Below are 10,208 nucleotides of genomic sequence, written 5' to 3'. Positions count from 1 at the left end.
CATCTGAGCAACAATAATAAGCAGATGTGACCTTGTTATAGTCTGAAGGGCAATACTTGACCAAAACAGTTCTCCTCACTGCAGTACTAAAGCAGATTTAAGCATGGATACTTTTGGTCCAAGATGTTTCCAAGCAGAAATGCAACCACAAATATATCCACTTGTAGTGCATGCATGCTGATTGCGTAATATGAAACAGTTTCAACTTATTTTCTTTATCTTGCCTTTCCTTTCCAGATTTTTTTTCTTTCCTCTTAGTTTCAATTGTCTTTATAACCTGAGTACAAACAGTGTATTTTCTAAGTTGCTCTTTCCTCAAAGCAGAGCGGCAAGGCAGTGTACAGCAGCCCAAGAGAGGATGGTTAATATATATGGAGTAGGTTTGGGAGATGTTCAGCATGTTGGCTTCATTTGGTAGTATATGTGGAAGCTAAAATGGATCACTGACCTCCCAATGCAGCAAGGATCTTTCAGAATTATTTCATTCTGAGTTAGAGTAGGAGCTAATAACAATGAATGTAACAGGCACAAACAATGAATGTACCATGGATATAAGCAACACCTTTTAGACAATGTGGCCTTGTGCTTGTTTGCTGAAAGGAAAGTGGAAACGTTGAGGTAGCACATACTTAGACCATTAACTGGGAACAAAAATAGGGTCTGCAGAACACACAACCCTCTAGAGAGCAATCATATCAACAGGTACTTGTGGTGACAAATCACTTGCGAACTTTTCAGTCACAGCTGCCAGGCAGGACAGGTTTCGCAAGGTCTCTCATTTGAAAGCAAAAGCTAGTAATGCCAAATTTAATATAACTTCATTTGTGCCACACATTACATGAGACTACTACAAAGGTAATGTGTAGCAGATGTTAGGTAAAATGTGTGGTTCGGGAAGTATTCCAAGTACCCCATGAAATACTGAAACTGGAGACACTGGTCAACCTTACCTAAAGCTGTTTATCTGGACATTCCAGTTCCCACAGTCTTGTGTAAATGGAAGCCAACAATTGTATTCCTGATTGTATGACAAAATCTCTCTGTACTCCTGAAAATGTAAAATTGTGGTATATCAAATGGTTTCATTTGTATTTTAAATATATACAGGAATATGCTAATACTTTTTTAAAAACTTTGCAAATTCTATGGAAGAGCAATTCCCCCATTCTTTCTAATAGTCCTGCAAAATTTTATTCTTGACTTCCCATACTATTGCGTCCCCTTTTACCAACTTTCCAGGAACTGCATTACAGATCATAACAAGTCACTGCATTAATACATCTCTCCTCTCCCAACTCAACTTAAATCTCATCCCTGGCTACTGACCCACCTGCCAAGTGGAAGTCACTTCTACAAATTGTAAGTTAATTTATGGTGAAAATAAAATTTATCATTCCTCATAAGTTCCTCAGTGTATAAAGGTGCAGAGTGCTTGTTCAAAAGGAAAGCAGATTGTCTCATCAGGTAAATAATCATAAAAACACAAGGTGATGACTTCTATCCAGTATTTAGTCATTCTTGAATGTGTGAATATTAAGCAATGTGTGATTATTTAGCAATGCATGAATGATTGCATCTTATACAGTGCAACTTTCAAGATATCTCATTTGAAGCTAATCTGGCAACACATTTGGAAACATTTTTGATGAAAATGAACACCTAAGCAGTTGATCTTGTACGCTGCAGTTCCCCAAACAAGAGGCTAAATAAATAGCGTCTGTACCCTTTGGAACTTGGGAGAATGAGACATGATCATATTGAAACGTACAAGATTGTGAAAGCAATTGAAAGAGTAGACACAGAGAGATTGTTTTTGCTGGCTGGGGTAATCTAATGAAGGAGACACAACATCAAAGTAAAGGATTAATTATTTAATAGCGAGATGCGGAGAAATTTCCTTATTCAAAGGATTGCAAATATTTGGAATTGTCTACTCATCAGGATTATAAATGCATAATATGTTTAAATGACCTGTGATAGATGCATTCTCTGCCTGTCAGGAAATCAAGGGATGTGGGGACTCAGAGGAAAAGTGGAACCAAAGCCAAAGTTTAGTCATGATTATATTGAATGGCAGAGCAGGCTTGGTAGCTGTAGTCTATTTCTGCTTTTTTTAATTTTCTTACTTCAGATCTCTGAGATAAAGACTCAATGAACAGCCGCTTGGGCATTTGTATACACGTTCATCAAATGAAAACTTTGTTGTTGTGGCATCAAGAACTGGGAACAATACTCCAGTTGAGGCTAAGCCAGTGTTCTATGAAGGGTTAATGCAATTCCCTTGCTTCTGTACTTATGTCCCTCTTAATAAAGCTCCGAAGATCAAATGCTAATTAAGCATTACGTCAACCTGTTCGACTACCTTCAAAGACTTGTGCACATATATAGCCAGATCCTACTGTTTCTGCAGCCTCTTTACAATTGTACCTTTTTATTTTAATAACCTCTTTCCATTCTTCCTACTAAATGAATAATTTCACACTTTTTTGCATTGATTTTCCTCCACCCAGTCTACCAACTGATCTATGTGCTTCTGAAGTTTTAAATAGTACTCCCCACAGTTCACAATGATTCCACATTTCTGATTATCTGCAGAAAACATTCTGATGAGGGTCTAGGCCCGAACCGTCAGCTTTTGTGCTCCAAAGATGCTGCTTGGCCTGCTGTGTTCATCCAGCTCCACACTTTGTTATCTCATATCCATGTCATCCCAGTTGTTTATATTGCACAAAGTCTTAAGTTTACTCTCAAGTCAGTTCTGTAGTCTTTTATCAAATACATTTTGGAAGACCATGAACATCACAATCTACTTATCAATTTTCGTTATCTCATCAAGAAACTCCAGAAAGTTAGTCAACGTGATTGCATATTTTTCCAGTAATTCCATGTTTAAACCTCTCCAAGATAATAAAATGTGAGGCTGGATGAACACAGCAGGCCAAGCAGCATCTCAGGAGCACAAAAGCTGACGTTTCGGGCCTAGACCCTTCATCAGAGAGGATGAAGGGTCTAGGCCCGAAACGTCAGCTTTTGTGCTCCTGAGATGCTGCTTGGCCTGCTGTGTTCATCCAGCCCCACATTTTATTATCTTGGAATCTCCAGCATCTGCAGTTCCCATTATCTCTTTAAACCTCTCCAGTCAGGTTTTCACCTACGCTAAAATGATCTGAATAAGTTTAACCTGTTGTAAATATGAAGTTTATAAGCATATTAACAGTGACATATAAATGAGGGTTCCTTTTGAATAAATCTCCTAAAATCATGTTATTGACATTGTGTAGCAGAACAAGGAAGCCAATTAGTGTTCTGTCACATAAAACTGAGCTTAACATCAGATGCAAAATTGTTAGAGGGCAGCATGTTTTCATTTAATGTCTAAATAGAATTTAAATATTCACATCGATCACGAATTCAACGTAATAGAAAGATTGATCTTAATCCTCAACTTTCTGGGTCTTTTTTACATGTGGTATAGTCAGTAAAACAATCAATAAAATACTGATCTTGGCCCTTAATGCTACTGAGCCAGTGTAAAGCTACATTTTTACCCATATGGGAGTGAAAGAGATCAATTGACAGCCACTGTCCTCGGGATGAGCCCATGCATCTCTTGGCATCCTAGTTTAGGCTCACATTTTCAGAATTCAGTCAACAAAATCAGTGTGAGGCACAGAGAGAATTTATGGTTGGGAAGTGTAGACTCGTCAGCAAAATATTAGCATCCCTGCGAATTCATGTGATTAACCTAATGTTCAAGTATGCGAATGGTAATGGAAAACAGAAATCACACAAAACGCATAAGCTAGCAACTGTTGCTTCACTTTTGTTTTATAAGCCAGCTCGACAATTTAGTTGCCCTGGGCATCAGCAGGTTGGTTGAAGTAACAGACACCCGGAGCAATGGAAGAGGGTGTAGCTTTAATGGTCTGTCACAAATTGTTCAGAATGCAACGAAAATGAGCGAAGGTATCTGTTTATTTACACCGAGTCATTCCTTGTTCCCTTTGTGCTTCCCAGTGCTCTGTTTGTATCGCGATGCTTCTCCAACATGACATAAACCCGCTGCAGAAATAGCTTTGCTTTCCTGCCAGAAGAAAACATGCTTTTTTCTGAGATTGGTGCCACTTTCCGCGTAACTAAGCAGAAGTCTTCGGAACGTCTGGCACCAAAAGAAACACCTTCAATGTGTGCTCGCCAGCAGCAGCCTCACTGATGTTGTCAGAGTAACAATTCTTGCATTCAACTGGAATCTGGTTCAATAATCGGTGTCTCTGATCCCCGAAGGGCTTAGTCTAAAGGGAGAGATTGTTAACGCTGACGTGAAACATTTCAAGGCACGGTGAGGTGCATTGTTTATTTCATTGTAACAGGTCAACATCAAAAGTAGTCAAGGTGAGCTCAGTTCTGTAAAATGATGACTACATGTTGCTGGCTGAAAGAAAGAGAAAACATGAAACAAAGGGATAAAAATAAATTATATAAAACGGTGGTTTCAAAAAAAGGGCTGTGGTGCACTAAGCCACGATTCCGCGTCGTACATGTTATTGGCAAAATAGCAGCGACATTCTTTTTCTACATCCAACCACGGAGGGTTCATGCTCGCTGGAAGGGACAGTCAGAACTTGCAGCCTGTGCAAAAATCCCTGTTGCTTATATTGTTTTTACCGTGCTCCCTGAATAGTTAAAATTTTCAACAACAGGGGAAAAAATGGTAGCCACTCACACACGCTCAAAAAAGAATGGAAATCCGAAGAGCCGTCCTTTTCATCAGAGTCTTTAAAATTCTGCCCAGTGAAATACCAATGTAACTGACGCGGATTGGAGGGGGATGGGGGCTGGTTGGTTGTGGGGGAGGGATGAACGTACTGTATGAATTCAAGATACAATTACATTCCAAAAAAGCAAGCCATAACTCTTGGAGAGGTCTCCCCAGCAGTTAGTGTGCAGAATATCCTCAGGGGTAATATTCATCAAGCAGCATGCCGCATTCTCTCAAGAATCGCTCGGGGAAAGGGTCAGCTAGTCCACTACCGTGCTGTTTGAGCTCATCAGAGACATATTTAATTTAATTAAGCCTGTCACTGCTATTGATTTTGGCAGTTTCAATTACTGAACTGTTATGGCTTCTGGATCTACTGATCTGTGATGAGTCCTATCAGCATAGGCACACATGGAGGAAGAAGCCCTTTGTCTGCCTCAGATCCTGACACATCCTGCCTCGGGCCATAACTTATTGCATTTATTCAGCCTAGCTCTCCTTCTACTTTTCATAATTAATTCCTCATTAGACAGGCTTTTATTGTTTAATTTGTGCAGTTTTTAATCAAATTGGGCAGATTAATTGCAGCTAAATTTAAAGGCGAATGAAAAATATAGGCTTTTGAAAACTTACTGTTCATTTTTTAGACAAGATAAAATGAAACACTTAAAATGTTGCGAGTGGTTTGAATAATAATTAGATCATACTAACAGCTTGGACGTTTAAATAAAAGGGCAGATCAAGGCCATTAGAAACCATTCTGACATCCTTATTCAATAAATACAAATTAAAATCTTTGGTTCAGTTGATGAATTTACTCAGTGTTTTGACTATCTCCATTTGGGGTTTTGAAGCGAATAATTTTGTTCTTTTCTTACACTTCGCCTATGTGCTAAATTAAAATGTCACGAAGGATATTTTTAGAATTTTTACAGTGCACGAACAAATAAAATTTATAAAAAATAATAAAGCACAATTATCCCAGGAAATGCCGGCTAGACATTTTTTTAAATTTCTGACCATGAAATCTCCATGCTTCCCATTGGTCAGGTGCTACCGAATCTTTCCAAAAAGTGTATTTTTTTACAATTCATTTACAGGATGAGGGCAGCGCTGGCTAGGCTAGCATTTATTGCCCATTCCTAATTGCTCAGACAGCAGTTTAAGAGTCAGCCACATTACCGTGGGTCTGGAGTCACGTGTGGGCTAGACCAGGTAAGTTTGGTATTTTCCGTGACTGAAGGACATGTATGTATGTATATATTTCCACTGATACTCAATACTATATCAGGTACTACCACTCAAAATATAGTCTTATTACATCTGCTAGTGTACCTGCCACTATTCAACTGTTTTCTAAACAAAAACCGAAAGAACTGCAGATGCTGTAAATCATGAACAAAAACAAAGTTGCTGGAAAAGCTCAGCAGGTCTGGCAGCCTCCGTGAAGTAAAAAAAAGACTTAACGTTTCGGGTCCTTTCTGAGGAAGGGTCACCGGACCCGAGAACGGACCTGAAACGTTGACTCTTTCTTTTTCCCCTTCACACAGGCTGCCAGACCTGCTGAGCTTTTCCAGCAACTTTGTTTTTGTTTTTCTAAACATGCACGAATCTCCTGGAGCTTTCTTTACCGTAAATGACTCACACCTCTCGCAGTACTGACATTATCACACATAAATTACATCAATGCACTCAGGTTTATAAATGGGGCTTGTTGTTTTCCACGTTTTTAAGAAGCCTGCAATTATGAAAGTGTTAGTTTTTGTGCTGGTTGTTCCTACCATTCTCATACTGACTGGTGAAGCCGACTTGAAAGAGAGCACGATTTACACCTCCACCTATTTCTTCTGTCTTATGATGTGAAGTACACTTTGATTTGACAGGGCAGGAGGTAATGAAAATGTAATTTTATGAAATTTGATGTAAGAATAAAATGCATGAACATTTCTTTGTTTCTTCCTTAAAGTCAGACAGATGTTGTGCACAAGTGTGTTCAATCTATATAGGAAAGTATGCATGCACTTCAATGATAGCTCTTATAAGTCATAAATGTAACTCTTTCATTTGAGAAGAGAGAACTTGCTCTAATGAGTCACCTTTCACAACTCAGGATATCACCAAAAGCACTTCACAGCCAATGAATTAGCTTTTCAAAGCTAGTCACTGTTGTAAAGTAGGGAAATATCGTAGTTATTTTATTCACAGCAAAGTTCCACAAACAGAAATGCTGCTGTGTGTCCAAAGGAAAAGGTTGAGTTATTTACCTAGTTGAGTGAAAATAACTTCTTTGATGCAACTGTTTGTTGGCTGCAGTGCTGATGACGTCTTTGGTAGATGGGCCTCAGGCATAAAATACAGATTGTGGCTTTGACAGCCTCCGTGAGCTTCCCCTATTATTGTGGGAAGTTGTCTACTGTTCACGTTCAAGCAGGAGCTATAACTGTTTCATTATATGAATGAAGCCTACAAAAGTTTTCCTCAGATATTTCTGAATCAGTCTGTTAACGGATCTATGAACCACACTTGTACAGAAAAGTGCAGGCAATCTGCCTGTGAACCAAAATGAGCCTAGATGAATGCTTCCTTTCCTCATTTTTATATTTTATCAAGAAAGACTAGAAATGTGAATCCCTATTTCCAGATTGTAGCAATGCAAAAAATTGTAGTGCTGAATAAAATAGATTTTCAAAACTTACTGAAAATCCAGCACTCACAAGTAGCTACAATTAAATATCTATCCATCAGTTTAAATAATCAGTCATACAGCACCATAACAAGCCCTTTGGCCCAACTCTTTCATGCCAACCTGGTTTCTTAAACCAAACTAGTCCTATTTTCCTGCATTTGGCCCATTTCCCTCTGCACTTTTCCTATCCATGCACCTGTCCAAGTGTCGATTATACCTGTCTCTGCCACTTCCTCTCGCAGCTCATTCCATATATACAACACCCTCTGTGTGGAAAAAGTTGACCTTCAGGTCCCTTTTAAACCTTTCCCCTCTCACCTTAAACCTATGCCCTTTAGTTTTGGATTCCCTTACTATGGGGAAAAGATCTTAGCTGTTCACCTTATCTATACCCCTCATGATTTTATAAACTTCTGTAAAGTCACCTCTCAGCCTCCTGTGCTCTAGAAAACTAATATCAGCCTATTCAGTCTCTCTTTATAACTCAAGCCCTCTAGTCCAGTCTCAGTAATATCCTTGTAAATCTTTTTTTGCATCCTTTCCAGTTTAATAGCATCCTTCCTATAGCAGGGTGACCAGAATTGTATGCATTGCTCCAAATGTGGCCTTACCAATGCTTTGTACAACCATAACATTCAAGTAGAGAGTAGAATGTTCCTTTCAAGGAACTATGTACCTGCGCCCCTGTTTCTGCTGTTTGACGGCACTCCCTAATGCCCCACCATTAACTGTATAAGTCCTGCTGAAGTTTGTCTTACCCGAACGCATCACCTCACAATTATCTGAATTAAACTCCATCTGCCATTCATCTCAGAACCTTCCTCACTGCTCATTATACCACCAATTTTGGTGTCATCCGCAAACTTACTAACCATGCCTCCTATATTCTCATCTAATCATTTGTATAAATGACGAACAACAGCGGACCCAGCACCAAACCCTGCAGCACACAGTCATGGTCATCCAGTCTGAGCAACAACCCTCTCCTACCACCCTCTGTCTCCTTGCATCAAGCCAAATTTGGATCCAATTGGCTAGCTCTCCCTGGATCCCATGCGATCTAACCTTCATAACCAGTCTACCATGCAGAATCTTGTCAAAGGCTTTGCTGAAGTCCATGTAGACAACATCTGCCTTCATCTATCTTCTTGGTCACCTCTTCAAAAAACTCAAGCAAATTTGTGAGTCATGATTTCCCATGCACAAAGTCATGCTGACTATCACTGATCAGTCCTTGCCTTTCCAAATAGATGTAGATCGTGTCACTCAGAATCCCATCCAATACTTACCCACTACTGACATTAGACTCACCAATCTGTTGTTCCCTGGCTTTTCCTTGCAGCTTTTCTTAAATCATGACACAACATTAACCAACCTCCAGTCTCTGGCAGCTCAGATGTTGCTGTTGATAATACTCATATATTTTCTAGGGGCACCACAATTTTTTCTGTAGCTTTCCACAATGCCCTGGGATACACTTGATCATGTTCCAGCGATTGATCTACCTTTTTGCATTTTAGGATGTTCAGTACCGCCTCTCCTGTAAGTCATACTCTTCTCAAGACATCACTACTTATTTCCCTGAGTTCCCGAGCTTCCATGCCTTTCTGCCTGGCAAATACTGATGCAAAATATTCTTTTAGGATCTCACCAACCTCCTGTGGTCCCACACGTAGATGGCCTTGTTGATCTTTAACGGGCCCTATTTTCTCCCTGATTACTCTTTTGCCCTTAATGCACTTGTAGAATCTCTTTGGATTTCCTTTACCCCATCTGCCAAAGCTTTTTCATATCATCTATCAAGGAGGCCCAGAACATGCCTAACCTTAATTGTTCATTCTATACCAGCCAAACAAACACCCAGATATTCACTGCTATGCTTTACTACAGAAAGTTAGACAAGTAAAAAAAACTACATATAATGTATATACACATGTAAAACTTATACTCTAACATTCAGAATTAACATGAGGTAAACAGACAAACTGTGGTCAAACAACACCACAGAGCACATCAATTAGCAGATGTGGTTTAGACAGATCCCATGGATCTCTCAGAAATCAACTCAGATGTTAGTGACACTGGGAGTCATCAAATCTCAATAAAAGCATCTCCTTCACAAAAGAAATCCATCCTTCGCTTTAAAAAAATCTAGACTCTGAAATTCTTCAAATGTTGCACTGATCTGACTGGTCACCTCCCAGTGATTCAATCTCTTTCCCTATAACTTCTTTCCCACTGGACTTTTGCATCTTTTCTCCTGCACCTACTCCCAACACAACCCCAGCTCTTTTGCTGACAGTTAATTTCAATAAACCTTCACTATCTCTGACATTCACTGAATTCCAGCCTCCCAGCTGCTCTGAACTATAAAGTCTTCATCTTTGAGCTCCAAATGATTCCTGGCATTTCAGCTCCTCAGAGGTAACAGAAGCATTTTAGACAACATAGTGTAGAGCTGGAGGGTCACCACAGGTCAAGCAGCTTCAGAGAAGCAGGAAACTGATGTTTTGGGTCAGAAGTGAGGATGGGAGGGGAGTTGGGAAACAAATAGAGGGTGGAGAGAAGGGACTGGGGAAAGCAGGGATGGTGATAGGTGGATACAGATAAGGAGTGGTGGGGATTGGTCGGTGGGATGGGTGGGGAAGATAGGTGGGAGAGAAGATGGGCAGGTTGTGGAAGGCAAGGAGGTTGGTGGGAGGATGCATGGGACTGAGGAATGGTAGGTGGGGTGCTGATAGATGGATGCAGGTAGGGGGTGGT

This window comes from Stegostoma tigrinum, chromosome 1 (genome assembly GCF_030684315.1).
Source record: "Stegostoma tigrinum isolate sSteTig4 chromosome 1, sSteTig4.hap1, whole genome shotgun sequence".
In the NCBI taxonomy this organism is placed as follows: Eukaryota; Metazoa; Chordata; class Chondrichthyes; order Orectolobiformes; family Stegostomatidae; genus Stegostoma; species Stegostoma tigrinum.
This window is presented reverse-complemented; position numbering follows the sequence as displayed.